The sequence below is a fragment of the Urocitellus parryii genome, chromosome 1 (genome assembly GCF_045843805.1).
Source record: "Urocitellus parryii isolate mUroPar1 chromosome 1, mUroPar1.hap1, whole genome shotgun sequence".
Lineage (NCBI taxonomy): Eukaryota > Metazoa > Chordata > Mammalia > Rodentia > Sciuridae > Urocitellus > Urocitellus parryii.
Genome location: NC_135531.1, coordinates 258,412,139 through 258,431,170, shown reverse-complemented (window position 1 = coordinate 258,431,170; position 19,032 = coordinate 258,412,139). Strand labels below are relative to the sequence as shown.

General features: G+C 35.0%; 1 protein-coding gene across 7 annotated transcripts in view; it reads left to right on the top strand.

The window, feature by feature from the left end:
* Nucleotides 1–10,942: 10,942 nt before the first annotated feature.
* Kansl1l (KAT8 regulatory NSL complex subunit 1 like) overlaps nt 10,943–19,032 on the top strand; it is a 147,042-nt gene continuing 138,952 nt past the window's right edge. For 4 of the 7 annotated variants that reach the window (XM_026403360.2, XM_026403358.2, XM_026403361.2 and 1 more), the window contains exon 1: nt 10,943–11,080. The gene's annotated coding sequence lies outside the window, so the exon portion shown is untranslated. Of the gene's footprint in view, nt 11,081–11,997; nt 12,045–12,176; nt 12,227–19,032 lie in introns of those variants that run through there. The other 3 variants (XM_026403356.2, XM_026403357.2, XM_026403355.2) reach the window with 3 other exon arrangements.

The following is a 19,032-nucleotide window of genomic DNA, read 5'->3' as shown; positions in this document are numbered from 1 at the left end:
AGCAAAAGCAAGGCACTAAGCAACTCAGTGAGACCCTGTCTCTAAATAAAATACAAAATAGGGCTGGGGATGTAGCTCAGTGGTCAAATGCCCCTGAGTTCCATCCCTGGCACACCACTCCCCACCAAAAAAAAAAAAAAAAAACCAAAAAAAAAACAACCAAAAAAAAAAGGAGGAATTCAGAATATACTTCTTAACTTTTCATTTTATTTTCATTTCTTAAATAGCTAATCTTTGTGTATTGCTTGTGTGGTTGTCCCCTCAGGAGAAAATTTTATCATCTACATCTCATGCTGTGATGAGGAATCAAGAAACAGTAAATAATAATAATGTTCAAAAGAACAGGCTGGATTGACACAGCAAGAAAGCAAACTATGTAAATGTTAATGAGAATTTAAAGGCCTAGTCATTGGGGTTTTGGCTGAGAATTTAGGATCATAATTATCACTTTAAAATTATTATTGCCCTTTATTTCTTTGATGCTGTCATTGAAGACTGCCTTGACTTGTTATTTTAAATTCTAACTCTGCAAATCTTTCTAATCTAGTATTTTAGTTGTTTATTGCTCAAAATATAAGATTTCTAGGAGACTTTTCATGTCAGTATTATTTTTGGCACACATAGCATTTGCTTATTTGGACCAGCATTGGAAAGATCTGATGTTGTGATTGAAACCAACTGTAAGCCTGTGTCAGCTACTTTACAATAAATGTTGAAAAGAGGTTGTATTCTATTTTTTAAAACCTTATTTTCAAGAAAAAAGTTATGGGAAAAATTCCAAACATACTGAAAATTAGAGTATAATATAATGAACCTCTAACCTCCTCCCACCCACTTTTTCTCAAGTATTTTGAAACAATTCCCAGGCTTGATACTGTTCATTACACATGTGTTTCAAAATATGTATCTAACTGATCAATATTTTTTACATAGACACCAGGCTATTATCATATTTCAAAGATTTAAATTTAACATATAATGCCAAGTTCACATTAAATTTTCCTTGGGTTATATAAAAAACTTTTTTTCTCTGTGGTTAATTTGTTCAAATCAAGAAAAATCTAAAGAAGATCCACAAATTGCATTTGGTAGTATTGTCTCCCAAATCTAATCTTCCCTTTTTTCCTTCTCTTTTTAAATTTTCAAAAAACAGATCACATATTTTTTTTTCATTTTTGGTATACACACAGTAAAGTTTTTTTGTTTTATTCTTAGAATTTTAGCATGTATAGGTTTCTGCAGCAATAACCAAAATCAGGATGCAGAACAGTTATATCACCCCAGAAAATTCCCTTTATAGTCACATCTTCTCACACTTTAACCCCTGACACCAACCAATCTAAACTTTGGTATTATAGTTTTGAGTTGGTAATATAAATGGAATCATGCAGTAGGTTACATTTTGAAAATATCTTCTTTCTCTTAGAAAAATGCAGTTAAGATTTACCCATTTTGTATGAATCAATAGCTTGGTGCTAAGTGGTATTCCACTGTATGGATGTACCACAGTTTGTTAATTTAATCACCTGCTTAAGGAAATTTCGGTTAAAGTCAAATCTTAACTTCTTGCCAAGGTTAAATATCAAGGAGGGTAACTTTTGAATCACATGGTAAATAAATGTTTAACTTAGAAGAAAGTGCCCAGCTGTTTTTCCAGAATGTCTCTATCACTTTGCCTCCCTGCCATCAGAGTTTCTGTTGCTTGTAATCTTCTCCAGCATTTGTATTATTATTTTAGCCATTCTGAAAGATATGTAGTGATATCTCATGGTTTTAATTTGCATTTCCCTAAAGTCTAATGATGTTGAACCGCTTTTCATGTGCTTATCTTTCACATGTATCCATTTGTGAATTGTCTGTTCAGGTCTTTTGTCCATTTTATAAAACGTTGGGCTGCATGTTTTCTTAACATTGAACTTTGGGAGTTCTTTATATGCTCTGATACTTTCAAGTGTTTGACAAAGCCAGCTTGACAGATTGATCTAGTTAAAAGGAAAACAAAAACAAAAATCATTGGGGCCTGTATTTTTACTTTTCAACATAAAATTCCTATATTTATACTTACATATTGAATTGTAGAGCCATTGTAAATTATGTTGATTTTGAATTATGGCTAATAGTTATTGCCAAGATAATTGTTTTTTCTTGATTTTGTATCTTGTATTTTGCTAAATGTACATATCAATTCTAGGAGTTACTTTATAGACCCTTTGGTATAGTCTGGATAGATAATGTCATCCATGAATAGGAACAGTTTTCTTTCTATATAACCTGTATGTCTTTCATTTCTTTTTTCTCTTTTTTTGTGCCCTCCCCACTTTGTTTTGGTTTTATTGTACAGATTAGAACTTCCACTATAATGTTGAACAGGAATGATGAGAATGAACATTTTTGTTCCTGATCTTAACAGGAAGATGTTGGAGGCTTTTTTTTTTTTCACATTATATGTTATTTTTTAAGACTTTTTTTTTCCAATAGTAGCCCTTAATCAGATTGAGGAGGTTCCATTCTAGTCCTAATTTTATGTGAATTTTTAACATTAATGGATATTGAGTCTGTCAAATACTTTTTTCTACATCATGTAGTTTTTCTCTTTTGACCTATTAGTATAACAGATGTCATAGTCTGTTCTTGCTGGTATAACAAAATGTCACAAACTGGTTAATTTATAAATAATAGAAATTTATTTCTCCCAGTTCTGGAGTCTGGTAAGTCTAAGATTAAGGTGCTAGAAGGTTCAGTGTCTGGTAAAGAACGAGTCTGTGATTCTAAGAGGTGCCTTGAAGGCTGTGTCCTCAGGATGAACAGTGTTCTCTCATGGCAGAACGGCAGAAGAACAAAATGGAGCTATCTAGTCCCTCCATACCTTTGTAAAGGCACTAATCCCATCACAAGGAAGGGTAGAGCCCTTATATTTCCTAAAAGTTTTACCTCTTAATACTGTTGTATTGAGGAATAAGTTTCAACTTGAATTTGGGGAAAGAAAACATTCAAACCAGAGCTCTGGAGTATATTCCTTGACATTTAAGTATTAAACCAAATTTGCATCCTTGGTGTTAGCCCCATGTAGTCATTGTTTTTTGTCTTCTTTATATATTATTTGGATTGATTTGGTAAAAGTTTACTGAGAATTTTTGTGTGGGTTCTTAAGGAACATGGAATTATAATTTTCTTGAACTTTCTTTTCTTGTACTGTCTGGTTTTTTATCAGGGTAACACTGACTTCATAGAGTGAGTTGAGGATTATTTCCCATATAGTTGATTTGCTGGGGGGAAAAAGAGAAAAAGAAATGGTTATTCATTTTGTAAAATGTTCACCATTATTGATTTGCCTTATTGATCTCTCATGGTGGTTTCTATTATGCTTCTACTCTCCATGTTTCCGGTAAAATGATAGATCTAAAGGCTTAATTAGATTCAGACTCAATATTTTTGCCCAGATAACTTAATAAGCAGTACAGTGAATATTATATTACATCAGATTATGAGACACATATCTAGTTTTCTCACTTTTAGTGAATCTGAAATTGATCAGTGGATCTCAGGATTCGTGTGATACCTCCTTCAAATTTCCTATCAAGATATTACCTAACAGTTTAACATTCATCAATAATTATTGACAAGATATATTATTTCATTAGGAGTTGCAGAAGATGCTTTTCTTATTTTTTTTTTTTACTCACTATACATTTACTAACTCTCATCAAATTTTTGGTTGGTCTGTATGTCCATTCAGCCACATTGAATCAGAAGCTGAGATGAGACACAGAAGTCTCAAGGTTTTTTGAAAGGTAGTACCTGTGAAAGTTGAACAGGGAAGGAAATCATATTAAGCAAGGCAAACAGGACCTCTGTCATGAAGTTTTCTTGATAGTTTTGCCTGGCCCAGTGGAAAGTTGTAAAGATGGCTCATTTCAGCCCCTCAGTGGGCAGAAATGGCCAGCTATTGGTTCCTGTCAAATACTTTTTTGTGCTCGGTCATTGCCCTAGGACTATCTAGGAGATGGTGACCTTGGCTTACAAGTTAATGTTTTCTCATACAAGAAACCTAAAACCCAAGTCAAATTTGCTTAAACATTGAAAGAAAGACTCACAAAACTGGAAAGTTCAAAGATAGGGCAGATTCAAAGATGGTTGGCTGAGCAGCTTAACTTTGTCACCAACTATTCACTTTATCAGATGCTCTTTACTCCTCCACTCTGTCCTTTATAGTATAGGCCTAATTCTGAAACTGACCCCTCTTATGGTCATAATATGGGCTTTATTTTTTGTATGTGGGGTGAGATGCCCTTCTGCCCAGTATTTTGGGTGTAAGCACTGAAATTCACAAGGGACTGGTTTTGGTCCAATGCCTATCTCTGATCTAGTGATTGTTTCAAGGGAAATACAGAATATGAATTTACTTGAGCCTCTTTAGGGTCCTCTTTGGGACATGGAGATAAGATTCACTCAAAGCATTTGAGCTGAGTGGAGGGTTAGATATCAGCAGGAAAATATTAGGAAAGAGAAATTATAAGAATAAAAACCAAATAGCAATAACAAATACCTACTATAGCAACTACAAACTATATTTTGGTTGTTGGGATCAGGACTGTATTGTCATATATAGTCTCATTTGTTGAAGACCATTTAAAGTTTTTTTTGACATGATTTTATAGTAGAAAGTCTTGATACCTATGTATAAGTCTTCTTTCTGCCAACGTAAGTACATCATTTCCTGGTACCCTTGTAATTGGGAAGAGTAATAAGACTGGCCATTACCAATGGGTTGTGGAAGGAAGTGAGGTTTGTGTCTTATCCCATGGAAGCAATTGTAGAGGTGCTATGGAGGTGACATAAGATATGTATATGATGGAGTGTAGATCCAACATATGGAAGACCGTTATTCTAGAATATTGCCTGAACCTGCAGCAGACTGTGTGAGGTATAAATAAAATTTTTTGTGCATTAATTCACTGATTTGGGGGCTGTTACTGTATCATAACCTGGCCCATTATTACTGGTATAACTTTTCATATACTATCACACATGGTACATAATCAAGGAAATATAACTGGTGTTATACAGTTATCCCTCAGTATGCATGGGGGATTAGTTTCAGGACCCCCACAGATACCAAAATCTACAGATATTATGTGGCATAGTTTTTGCATATAGACTATATACATTCTCCTGTATACTTTAAATCAACTCTATATTACTAATAATTCATAATACGTTTTAAATACATTTATAGTTGTATACTGTATTGCTTAAAGAATAACAAGAAAACATGTGCATGTTCAGGGCAAATGCAGTTTCTCTCCTTTTTCCTTTTGGAATTTGTATGTTCCTTGGTTGAATCTCAGGATGCTGAACCCACAGAGCACTAACTGTATTTATAACACATTCAATGAGCGTAAGAAATTGTCATGATGTTCATATTTCATATGAAGTGAATGAGAATGTTAAATACACTTCAATTGTAGTGATTTCTGACCAATACTTCAGGATATGCGTGTTTAAAGACCTATGAGATTAATGTTGTGAAAACAATACTTTCATCATTTCATTTCTGTAAAATCTTTAATTATTCCATTATTACCTACCAAATATAAGCTTTACATTCTTTAGTTAACCTTGCATCATAGTCTTTCATATTTGTTCCAAATGTAATTTTCCAGATTTGTGCACCATTGTTCTTTTTTATTACATCAATATGTTTGGCTTTCTTGACACATAAGGACATAGCCACAGAACCTGAAAAAGGGTCTATAGAACCAAAAATATCTTCTTAGCCTTTTTTGTGTGTGGGGTGGTGATGGTGTTTGTTTGTTTTTATTTTTGACCCTCTCTCCTCCTAAACCCTGTTACATCTAGCTGACTCTGGTTTCAGACATTTTGCCTTGGAAACAGGTATACAGCATTGTCTAACCAAGATCTATTTTTCCTTTCTTCCAAACTAATGATTCTTATATTATTGGAGGTGATAATGTATTTGGTTTTGACTGCATTTCCTAGTCTCCCTTGAAATGACATATATCCACATGAGAAAGATGTAGAATAGTTAAGAGGACTTCAGGAGAGACCCCACCCCTTAAAGGCTTTGTTGACTTCTGCTCTTTTTCCTGCTTGATGTCTGGGAAGAGATAATGATGTATGGAGATCTAGTAGCTATGTAGGGCTGTGAGATTACTTTGAGAATAGAATTTGGGTAGAAGAGAATAATAGAAAGGAGCCCAGGTTCCTGATGACTTTGTACTGCCATTGTATCAGCTCTGGGACGCTTACCTCTAGAGTTACATGGGCTGGGGATGTGACTTAGTGATACTATTACTTGCCTAGCATGCATGAGACCCTGGGTTCAATGTCAGCATGAACAAAAAAATAGAATATTTTTAGTGCATTTCATTGATATCTTAAGATATAACACTATTTACATATTATTGAAATAAACAAAAACACTACCTATCAACTCATACAGTGCTTTATTATTGCATGAACTACGGGTCATTCTTACTTCAGAAATGTTAAAACGTTATAAAATGTCATAAAAGTGAGAATGAAATTACAAGAGAATTTATTTTTTTAAACCATTGTTATTTTGGGTTTCTTATACATGACACACAGCCTAACAACATTCTAACAATAAACTAGCTTTTAATTTTTCTGTATACATTTTGGACTAGAAACTTCTTGAGGTTTCCAAGTCTACCTTCATTTATCAAGGAGACCTTGCTTTAAAAATCAACTTTATTGAAGTAGAATCCACATATAATAACATGTACTAAAATATAGGTTTTGATGAGTATTGACAAATGCATGTACCTATTTGACTTCCACCATTGTCAAGGTGCAAAATATTTTTATTACCTCTCAAACCAATCCCAGCCAATTCTCCCCAGCCACACCTTAAGAACTACTGGTCTGGGCTGGGGATGCGGCCCGGGTTCGATCCTCAGCACCACATACAAACAAAGATGTTGTGTCCGCCGAAAACTAAAAAAAAAAAACTAAAAAAAAAAAAAAAAAAAAGAACTACTGGTCTGTTTTCTATCATTACAGTTTAGATTTGTCTTTCTAGAGTCTTATATAAATGGGATCATACAATATTTACATTCTTTTAAGTTTGGTTTCTTTCATTCAGCATCCTGTTTAAGACCGATCTCTGTTGTTTTATATCTCAATAGTTTGTTTCTTTTTGGAATATATGGATATTTCACAATTTACACTTTCACAGATGATGGATCTTGAGAGTTGTCTCTTGTTATGTCTTTTGTGAATAAGGTGCTGTGGCTACTTTATGCACAGAGTCATGTTTTTATTCCTTTATAGTCAAATGACAGTTCTGTCCTCCTTTGTACCTAGCCCTGATTAAAAGAATCCTAAAACTATTGCTACTTACCCCTACCTCTTTTCTGCTTGTCTATAAATACTGGCTAAAGCTAAATTTATCCTGAGAAGGAATTACCACTTTTAGCTCTACTGATTCTCCTAATCCATTTTCTAAACCTGATCATAAAAACAAAGAAATATACTAGAATATGACCATGAAAGATAGTTATCCTGAGCACAGAAATATAGAAATATAAATAGTAAAAGCTCCTAAAGTAGCTTTCTATTCTCTAAGACGTAGTGGGGGAAAGAACTCTTGCTTTGGAGTCAGTCAGATCTGCCTTTAATTCCAAGATTGGCCATTTATTAGTGAAACTATCTGGGTACACTATCTTCACTGAAGTTCATTTTTTTTTTCCACCTGGAAAATGAATATAACACTGCAGAATGTGAGAATTAAGGAATTCGTCCTTTCAACCTGTATTTGCAGAGAATCCTGTTTTACGCTCTGGGGAAACAGCAAAAAGTTAACCTTGTGGAGCTTATTTAAATCCTAGAGTATGGAAAAAACAAGTAAAAATCAAAATCTGTTACGTTAGATGGTGATAAAGAGCTATGGAGAAAAAGCAGGAAGGATAGAAAGGTTGTATTTGTAACCCCTTCTTGACTGAGTTGCTTGAAGCCAGCGATTGATCTTTCTCCCCTATCTCTAGCATTTATCACAGTGTCAGCTGTATCTTAAGTGCTGCACCAATGTTTCCTGAAGGAAAGGAGTGAGTGAATAAAGTTGAGAAGTTTATCTCATGAAATCACTGTAATACTGCTTAGCTGGACACTTTCACATATTTCCAGACAGGTACTAATTATGTCAGCAGGAATGATGCCCTTCTGTTCTCCTTGTTCTTAATGGATCTTTCTTATCACTGTTAAATTTTCTTGGAAATCAGAATTATTTTAATGTAGCTTCTAAATAATAATATAACCTCACTTTAAAAAAATATATGCTTTTTTCAGGCTCTTGCTGAGTTATTGAATTTGACAAATGATTTAATATGACAATTTTTATAACAAGGAGTTTTGATATTCTAGAGTCTGGAAAACTGACATGCATTATAGTTCACATCTTAAAATCATGCTTTAGAGCAGTATTTGGAGTCAATATACAGTGTGCTCAATATGTAGTTAAATTGTATAAAAAGAAGCCCACAAAACCCAGTAGCGGAGACATCTCATATAAAATATAGCAGAACTTACAGATGATTGGGATTTTTCTTACTTGTGTTTTTCAACATATTTACATATATTCTTTTGTTAATCATTCCCCATTCTTATTAAAGTATCATAAATTGAATATAAAGGAGTAGGAAATTTTTTCATATTGTTACCTTGATAGATTTAAGACGTGCAGAATTTGATAGACTAGAATAAAAAAGAATTAACCCAGAGTATTGGAAACAACCTCCCTCTTGTGGTATTTGATGAAAAAATTAGATAATATATGCAAAAATGCTTTACAAATCATTATTTGTATTATTGTAAAGCTTACTACCTGTGTCTCCAGGAGGGTGGGACTTTGTTTCACTGATACATTTCCATTACCCATGGCAAAATATATGTGTTCAACGAACATTTGGTGAATATATAAATATTTTGTTTGGGTAATGAATAATTATTTCACAGAAGAAAATTGTACCATCAAATGAATTTGAGGTTCTACAATTCCTGCAGGTTAAATCTGAATTCCTGTCTTTCAAGATTAAACCAATCTGGGACTAGGGTTATAGCTCAGTGGTAAAGCTCTTAACTCATAAATGTGAGGCACTGAGTTCAATCCTCAGTACCACATAAAAATAAATAAAGGTATTGTGTCCATCTACAACTAATAAAAAAAAAAAAACCCGAATCTAGTTGGCAGTGTTCTTTTCTACCCCAATAAAGTGAAAAATATTACCTTCGTCCAAGCTACTCAAGAACAAATTCTCCATGGCTATTGATGCCTTCCTTGAATTTCTGCCTGAAACCTTTAAAATACCCAACTCAAATCCAAAATCTTCCTTTGAACTATTTTAACATATGCTCGACTTCTCTGCTATTATATTCTCTCTCTCTCTCTCTCTCTCTCTCTCTCTCTCTCTCTCTCTCTCTCTCTCTCTCTTTCTCTTTCTCTCTCTCTCTTTTAATTTTTTCATTTCAGTCCCTAAGGGACTATAGCAGCCCTTTAAATATGGTAAGTACCCAGCATATATTAGTGGATATATTTTTCACAACACACTATTAGTTCACAATTTTTAATCCAACGAGGGTAAATCATTTTCCTGAATCTTCCCTTGTCCCATAATAAGGTACAATTGTTGTTTTGAGTAGTTAAAACAAAGTATTCTCTCCGTTAAATCCGGTTTGTCAAAACAATTTTTCACTAATATGACAATGTACTAGAAAGATCAGAAACATGCATTCTGACTTGCAATTCTAGTACTGTTTTAGGGGATGTCTTTGTTGTAACTAATTTCTTGACTCTCTGATTTCCCCTTTAATTACTCCGATCCAATTAATAAGGTCCAATTAATAAGGCCGAAGTATGGGCAATTGTCATTCTGGATCTAAAATTCGAGTTCCCTCCACTCCCTAAGTCATTCCAGCGAAAGTAAGATGCTTAGGAAATCCTGGAATCCATCGTCCAAATAGCTATAGTTTCAAGAAAAAAAGTGCCTGGGTGTAGTTTAGTGGTTAGAGGAGCGCTGAGCCAGGTGCAAGTCTCCTAGGGATGTTTTTGGGCGTCTCTGGCCAACTATCTTCACATAAAACTCAGTTTATTTATCTAACTGCGCTACTGCAGAGCGGACTTACTCCAGTTTTGTAGAGACCAAAAAAAAAAAAAAAAAAGAAAGAAAGAAAGGAAAAGAAAAAAGAAAAGCGTGCTCTCTCGCGGCTCCTGTTTTTGTTTTGTAAAAAAAAACAGACACCGACCCAATGTGTATCCAATGCACATTGGTCATCAATTTCAGGGGTTCTAAGGGGTCGTACAAAATTGTGACTGGTTTTGAGCAAGCAGCTAATTATGCAAATACGGCAGATGTATAGAGACCTACAGATTTGACAGCTGGGCGAAAGCTCTGTTACAACTGGCTCCTGGTGCGGCGTGGGTGGGAGACCCGGGCGCCAGGAGCCTGGGCGGCCCCGGGGCGGGCGGCAGGACTAGAAGCAGCCTGACTTTCCCCAGTGCTTTGTTTTTCCTGTCACGGAGGTACAGAAATAGCAGTGCAGAGGCGGGAAGTCTCCCTGCCGTATTTTTGTTGTTGTTTTTCCTGGCTGGCACTGGGAAACAGAAGCCGCAAGGAACACGCTTGTAGGGATCTGCGGCGCCTCAGCTGCCCGGCAGCAGAGTTCGGCCGACGCGCTCCGGCCACTTCCAGAACGCTCTGAGCAGTTTCCGCAGGCCCCGCCCGCTGCCGGGGTTTCCCCGCCGCCCGCTCTCATTTGCATGGCGCTGCCCCTCCCCCGCTGCCATTGGCCGGCACCGGGCTCCGCCCCCCCACACCGCTGCAGGGTTCCGTCCCCCGAGCCGCCTGGAGCTGCGGGCTGCGGGCGGACTGTTAAACCGCGGCGGCGGCGGCGGCCGGGGCGGGAGCAGAGCGCGCTCTGGAGACGAGTCAGCGGCGCTCCGGGTGGGGGGGAGGCGGGCGGGCAGCTAGAGATCACCTCGGCAGCCCCCACCACGGCCGAACCGAAGGTGCGGCGGCGGAGGGGAGCCAGGGCGCCCCAGCAGGCGAGTGGCCGGCGTCTCAGCGGCGGGCTGAGGGGGGTGGGTCTCCTCGGCTGGGGACGGCGGCAGCGCGGGGAGGGGAGAGCGGAGAAGACCGCTGGGTGGACTCGCGGGCTGGGCCCCCGATCGGCAGCCTCTCGTCCCCCGAATCCTCTGGGCTGTTAGGCTCTGGGCCCCGGCACAACATCGTGCGCTAGGACAGGGGTCGGACCACAGCCAAATTTAAACGGCTAAACCTAACAGCCTTGGCAGGAGCTGAAGGGAGGGAGGGTAGGTAGGGGTGGAGGGCGGGGTGGGGGCGGGCCTAGAGGCGGGTCACGTGTGGGGGGGCGGGGCTTGACAAGCCTCTCTTTTGTTTTGACTGGCGCGTGCGCAGAAGTAAGAACACGTGGTCTCTTGGGCCCGCCCCTTGCCTCTGAGGCCGCGCCTCATTCGTTGCGGGTGTGGTAGTAGCTGGTTTGGGGGGAGCTGAGAGGCACAGCTGTATTAGATGTGACTGTTATTTAGTTTATTTAGTACCTTATTTTAGGAATATGTTGGTTTGACCTTTAGGATTATTTGGGATGGAGCGGAATCTACAGGTTATTGAGGGACGGTGTTTCCTAGTTTGTGTCACTGGGTGTGTTGAGGAAAGGACCGGTGTTCCTGGAAAAATTGAGTGTGGTGTTTTTAGCAAGAAGTACAGGGCTTTATGTTTTGGTAGTTTCATAAACCACAGGAAAGGAAGAGGCCGGTTTTACTGCCAAGAGAGCAGACACTGGATAGATGTTACTATGGGAGAATTAGTGTTTAATTCTTTCCCTGCCTGCTCTGCCCTTCGAAGGAGGAGTTCAGGGAGATACCCCCACCCGCAACTGTGGGAAGCGTATTCTGTTTTTATTTTCCAAACTTAGGAACAGTCAAGTGCTTTCGAGATACGCTCTTCATCTTTCTTTAACCTTTGCTTAAAACTTCGTGCTGAGTTTGGGTTAGTAGAAAGCAAAATCTTTTTAAAATACTGGGTAGGACAGATTAGTTATCAACAAAACCTAAGTGAAGTATGCATACTGGGCGTGTTTTGACTAGGAAAAAACAGCCTTGGTAATAATTCAAAATTGGAGAAAAACCCGGTGTTATGGAACGCAGATTGTTTGAGAAAGAGGCGTAGCAGTGAGTAGTTTCTACCCTTTCCACTTCTTAAACTAGCCATTTCCTTGGGCAAGTTACAACCTTTCTCATCTCAAATCTGTTTCCTCTTGTAAATCCTTTCATAATATGATTGCTCTCCCAAGAGATTGTTGTGAAGATCAAATGCCTGTGTGGGTTTGTAATCTTTACCGATACTACAAATACTGAAATTGCCAAGTAATAATGGCTTTATAACAAAAATTGTTTTTTTTTAAACAGCCAGCCAGCTTTTTAAAAGTCAGCATTTGGAGGAATAGAAACAAAAATTATGAAATAGGTTAAACTTCATTTAAAAAAAAATCTGTTGTAACTCGTATCCTTGATTCTCCCTCATTTTCCACTTACTCAGATCGGTGTCAGGGTCTGCCACTATTTCCTCATAGTTTAATCTGCATAGACTGTCATTACTAATCCTGCCTTTCTGGAGTTTTTTTGTTTTTTAAATGTGAAATTCTTCTTAATCCAGGCAAATTCTGTTATATCGACTTACACATTTTAATTTTGTTTGATAATATGTGCCTTTTAAATAACAATTATTTTGTTGGATCTTATTGTAAAATAAGTTGAAAACTAGAGAGTGCAAATAAATAAAAGTTTGTATTTTTCTCTAACACTTTTAAAGCATATATGTGTGTTTTTCCTGAAACAGGGATCATACAGTATTTTCTTAATTTTAGCTCAAACATTCACAAGTCATTTAATATTCTTGGAAAAAATATTTTAATATCTGCTTAACATCTCATAACTATCATATTTTAAGTTCTTTCTCTTGGCAGATGTTTGGGATGTTTTGCTAGTATAAATTACAAAGAATAGACATAAATCTTCGGGAATTTCCCCCCTAGTTTTGTAGAAGAGAATTACTGAGTCAGACAATATTTTTTTTTTGTTGTTGTTGTTCTTATTTTTAAGACTCTTGTAACATCACCAAATTACTTTCCAGAATGTTGTATAGATGTACACTTACAGTGGTATGAGCATGCCTCTTATTACATCTTTGTTTATCACCCAGTATTAGCTTTAAAAAGGAAAAACCTTTCTTTAATTTTCATTTAAATCTTTTCTCTTTTCACTTATGTCAGTGTGGGATATCTATTTTATTTCATAACTTATAAGGTGTTTGAGAAAAAAAGGTATTTCATATTGGACATGCTGCAAATCACTGTGGATGCACAATATATACCAAATTGGCTATTAATATTTACCTTTCATTTATGAAAGGTCAAGAAGTTGTTTGCTTTTTTGACTTACTCAATTTAAGAGTACATTGTTAGTAATATAATACTTGACTGATTGATTTGAGATCTTTCAGGTGGGGCCTCACTGATCTCAGTGTGATTTAATAGATAATCACAGTTATCTATTAAAAGGTCTAGTAGCTTCTCATTGTCCAATTGCTGTATTCAAGTGCTTTATCCAGTTTTGCTGCCATTTAACATAACTGGGATTATTTCTTTTCATTTACTCATTTGTCTGTCTTCTATGGAACTAAAGATTTCACTCTGAGCATTCTAGTTTACTGTAGCCTTTGGTTTGGCAAAAAGGATGCCTAGTGTCTAAAGTTTCCTGTTTTATTATTCAGATTATTGACAGTCCACCTGTTTTTATATGTTACATCCTTTACTGCTATTGATCTGCCACAAAAATATTATATGTAATGTGTAGTTCTGTTTTCATGATCTTTCATGTATTCAGTTATTTCTTGTTCATGTTCTTTAAATATGCATTGTATCAGATGTTAGTCGAAGGAGTCAAGAAGCTGCTATCTTCAGGTTTGGACTTGTATTTAGGATTGTTTATTGATTGGGTTCATCAAGTTATAAACAGCAAGGAATGGAGCTGCTTACAATACAAGTGACAGCTAGTGGGGAATTAGCAGTTATTGACTTTAAAGCATATCATTTTTATCTCTGCCTAAAGTTATTATTGCTTTGCAGTATTATAATGGAACATTGTACGTAATAATGATCCTGTGACATAAATACAATCCTATATTACTTTGTTAAATTTAGAAAGGTAAGGAAGGTATATCATTTCCAAAAGATTTCCACTGTTCTTTAAAATGGCGTCTTGAGTGGATGTTTCAATGAAGTATGCTCCTTATACTTTAATTGTGTAGGATAAATAAATACCCAGAAAATGTTAATAAAAATGGTAATATTCTTTCCCATAGACAACCTGTAATGAAAATTGAAGATAATTTATAATGGAGATTTTTAAAAAATATTTGATGTTACTTTTAGGTTCATAGAAACATTTCTGTATGGTTGTGGAAATTCATTCATTTATAATATTTAAGCTTTGATAAAGTTGTTTTTGAACTTTTTTTTAATTTGTAATATTGAGGCTTTTTCCAGCCCTATAAGACCAAGAATTCTCAAGTATGTTATTTTTTAGTAATTAAAGTAATGTACTTGGTAGTAGGTTATTAATCAGTGTTTGCCACCTGAAATTAAATTGAAGCCCAGATGTATTAACTGAGCAAATGTGATAGTGTACTTTTAGATGTAAATTCCTGCAACCAAATTGATGTATACAGAAAAGTACACTTCATTTATATTCCTATGAGTCATGCACTTGTAACTGAATGGTAATAATTCTGCTTGAAGTATGATCTGTTTGATGTGCTATGTGGCCACCCAAGTGGCTTTATCTTTAATTAAATTCCTTCAGTCTTCAAAGAGAATTCCTTTTTAGGCATAGTTTTCAAAGTGGAAGAAGTTCTTGCTTATAAACATAATTGAATACAAAGTACACTGTACCCTGGTCATGCCAATTACTGCAGTGCTTTTGGCTATAAATTGAGAATTCTCCTTATAAGGCACAAAGAAATTTTGAAAAAACACCATATATTTTTTTTTTTGAGGAATAAAACGGTACCATTGTGAACTCATTCTCCTTTTGTTGTTTTAATTGTATTTTTCATTTTTATATAATGTTAGAAAATTTGAGTTCCCTTATATTTTAATTTAAAAAGTACATTTATATTTTGCTAAAAAGATTTGTATTTTCCCTCATCTTTTTTTTTCCTGTTATTATGGGTAAGCTATTTATCACATTTAAGTCTTAAGTGTGAAAGTAATTTAAGATAGGACTCTACTTCAAAATGCTGCTGGTGATCTTTGAAGTTTTTTAGCTTGCAGGTGAATGTGTTTTCCATGTGATTTTTTTTATTCTAGTTTTGCTTTTACACATGGAAATGCACTGTGTTTATCAAGATTACAACGAGAAGGGTAAATTTAATGTTCTGGGGTAGATTTGGATAGAATATTTTCCATGGACTGTATATGCATCCTAGAGTATAAATCACAATAAAAATCTGGAGGAGTATTTTAGGGGTGGCAAATCAGATTTGGTCTTTAATATTCATTCTTCATAGAAAGTGATTTCCACCTATATTATCAGTTTTAATGCTGAAGGTAGTAGAAGGACTAGATTAACACATTTAAAATTTTTCTTTTACAAATATTTCAAAAATTATTTGGAATATGTGACCTATATGGTAACTAGTCAAGGCTTGATTACTAAAGTGTCTGAACCAACTCAATAGTTGTTTTTTGTTAATTATCTCACTATGTACATACTGGTTTTGAGATATGATAGTTTTTTACTCTTCATGATGTCCAGTGGATTAAATTGTGTTTAATTAATGCTAAACTCATAAAATATGAGTGATTTTTGAATCCTAAAAATATAGATTAAGCCACTTCTGGAAACATTCTAGAGACAAGAGCAAGGCCTTTTATTTTTAGTAGTACAATTTCAGAACAATTAATTGCTTCCTTAATTCACAATGAATGCTGTTTAAATGAAATTATAGACTGATAATTAGAATTCATGGCATTATATTCAACAGTATAATTCAGCTCATTGTTCTTACTGGATTTATTTGATTATGCTAACAAAATTTAATCAGAAAGAAAGAAAATTTTTTTGATTCTTTGTAGTATAAAATATTTTTATTATTTAAAATTATAAACTTTGATTTCTCTTACTAAAATTCTCTCCAATTGGTGCTTTTTATGAGACTTCTATGAAATTTTGGTCTGGGTTGAGAACATACTGAAATTAGGGTTGTCTCCCAAAGGATTATTTATTACTTGGTGGATTATCTGTAATGGTTTTATGGCAGATTTTTTTTTTCTACCCACAAAATTTCTGGACCTCCAAGGTGCTAAGGATTTTTTTTCTAATTTAAAGTGAAATGTAAGTTGAAAATTTTGTTGTAAAATCATAATAGTGAAATTCATATCTAGAAATATAATTGGTTTTTGGATTATCAAATACTGTTGCCTGTTGACAGTTAATCAAGGCTTTCTAGTAAACTTGCTTTGAAAGATTACTGATATAGTTCTTGCAGTTTAGCTTAAATCTGTTAGCTTGATAATTTAGTTGTGTTCAAAATTTTTATGTATGTTTATGAACAATAAGAGTTTAATTTTTCCAGTTTTTTTCTGTTTTAGGTTCATTCAAGTTCTCTTGTCATTTGACTAACTCCTTTAGAAATGGTACTTATTGTACCTGAATTTCCTGGGAGTACATGAAATAAATAATCATCAAAGATGATGGTGGTTCCAGACATCATGGCACACACAGAGGGAGCTGAGGCTGCAAGATTACAAATTCAAGGCTAGCATGGGCAACTTAGTGTGACCCTATCTCAAAATAATAACAAGGGCTATGGATGTAGCTCAGTGGTAGACTTTACTTGGGTTCAACCCAGTGCGTCCACCCTCCCCCAAAAGATTATACAAACCAGAGTGTAGCATTTTAGTAGCTACACATGCTTAAATTTAGCTAGGATCTAAATAACCCCCAACATACAATTATGAGCACAATTAGAAACTGAATATTAATAAAGATCACAAAACTTATCAGAAAGCTCTTTTAGTTGTCTTTTGACTATGGAAAGTTTTGTTGATTCTACCTTAAAATATTTTCCAAATTCATTCATTTTTTTCTTTATTTCAACTAGTCTAAGTCGCTAGTACCATCTCTCTCTTATTTGTATTACTTCAATACCTGCCTAACTGGTCTCTCTGCTTCCAGTCTTGTTCCATTACAATTTTTTTTTCTTTACAGAATATCCAGAGTAATTTTTAAAAAGTCACGTCATACCAAATTCCCTCATATAAATCTCTAGTAGCTTTTCTTTGACTTATATAAAATGTTTCTAAACAGATAGTCTTTTTCATCTCTGCTGTTATTTCCTATTACTCTCTCTGGTTCCTTATGTTCCACAAACACACCAAGTTTATTCCTGTCTTAAAGCTTTCTATTATTTTTTTCATTGGAAGGGACATATCACAAATCTTGTTATATTGTTACTGTCATTTTAGAGAAGATGTTAACCAGAGGGAGGCCTGCCTTCTACAAATCTAAACTTACCCCTACCCCAAAGTAATCATACTTTAATTTTCATAAAGCACTTATGAAACCCTGTTTACTTGGTATTTCCTTATTTACTCATTCTGTAGCTACCATTTGCTTGAATGTTAAGCTCTGTGAAGGTAGAAACCTTATTTGTCACATTCACTGCTCTTGTTCTAATATTTAGGGTAGTCACATGTTGCTCAAAAATATGTATTAACCGATGCATGGTTTTAGATTGAATATATGTTAAATGAAGAATCTAGCTTCTGCCAACAATAGATAAAATTATTTAACTATTATGACTTAATGTTGCTTTTTTTCACTTCTCTTAAAAATTAACTGGCTTATCTACATAGTTTGTGCATTTTTATTTTTAAAAAGATGAAATAGTTTTTCAGCTGTCATTTATAAGTACTTCTTTATAAATAATATGTTGTGGTATGGATAGTTCTATTACCTCAGATTAAAACCAGATGGCTTTATTTGTAGCTAATTATTTTCATTGCCTTTTAAAAATTTGGCCTCTGAAATACTGAAGGCACATTTCAGTGCTGTGGAAGAATTGTAATCATATGGAATACAGCTTATGGAAATAATGGATATCATCTTGAGGCGAATTTACAGAATTACTCACTATTTTATGCTTTTCAAATTAGTATTCCTTGTATATTCTGCCTCTTACTAGTTGTCCTTTATGTGTATAAATGAAATAATTCTCAGTTAAGAATAAGTGCGATTTAAACTGTAGTAGTCAAAACCATTATTCAGTTTATCTGAATCATGCACTCAGTGATTTTCAGTAGTATATGCATTTAATTTCCACTAACTCCTGAATGTATACCTTCTGGAAATATATGCCAAAGGCTTTAAACTTCTGTTTGAAATAATTCAAAAGTTTATTTACCATTTAATTTTGAGGAAGTTCAAATTATTGATTTTTTTTCTTTTGTAAATAATGTTTTTTGTGTCATATCCAAAAAATCTTTGCCTAACTCAAAATTACAAACACTTTCTTCTTTTTTTTCCCCCTGGAAGTTTTATAGTTTTGGGTTTTACATATAGGCTCATGATTCATTCTGATGGAGCTGATGATTTTCATACAAAGTAAAAAGTATGTGTTAAGGTTTATTTTAGTTTATTTTATTCTATTTTGTATATGGATGTCTATATTTCAGAACTATTTGTTAAAAAGACAAATCTTTCTACACTGCATTACAAAATTTAAAAAAAAAATCACTTGACCATACATATGTGGCCTTTGGACAGTGCAACACTGTCCTTTAGTATAAGTTGTTAGATAGTGTGAATCCTTCAGTTTTGTTCTTATTCAGAATTGTTTTGGTTATTCTGTTTCCTTTGACTTTTTATATTAATCTTTGAAGTAACATATTGATATAGCAGGAAATTCTGCCAAA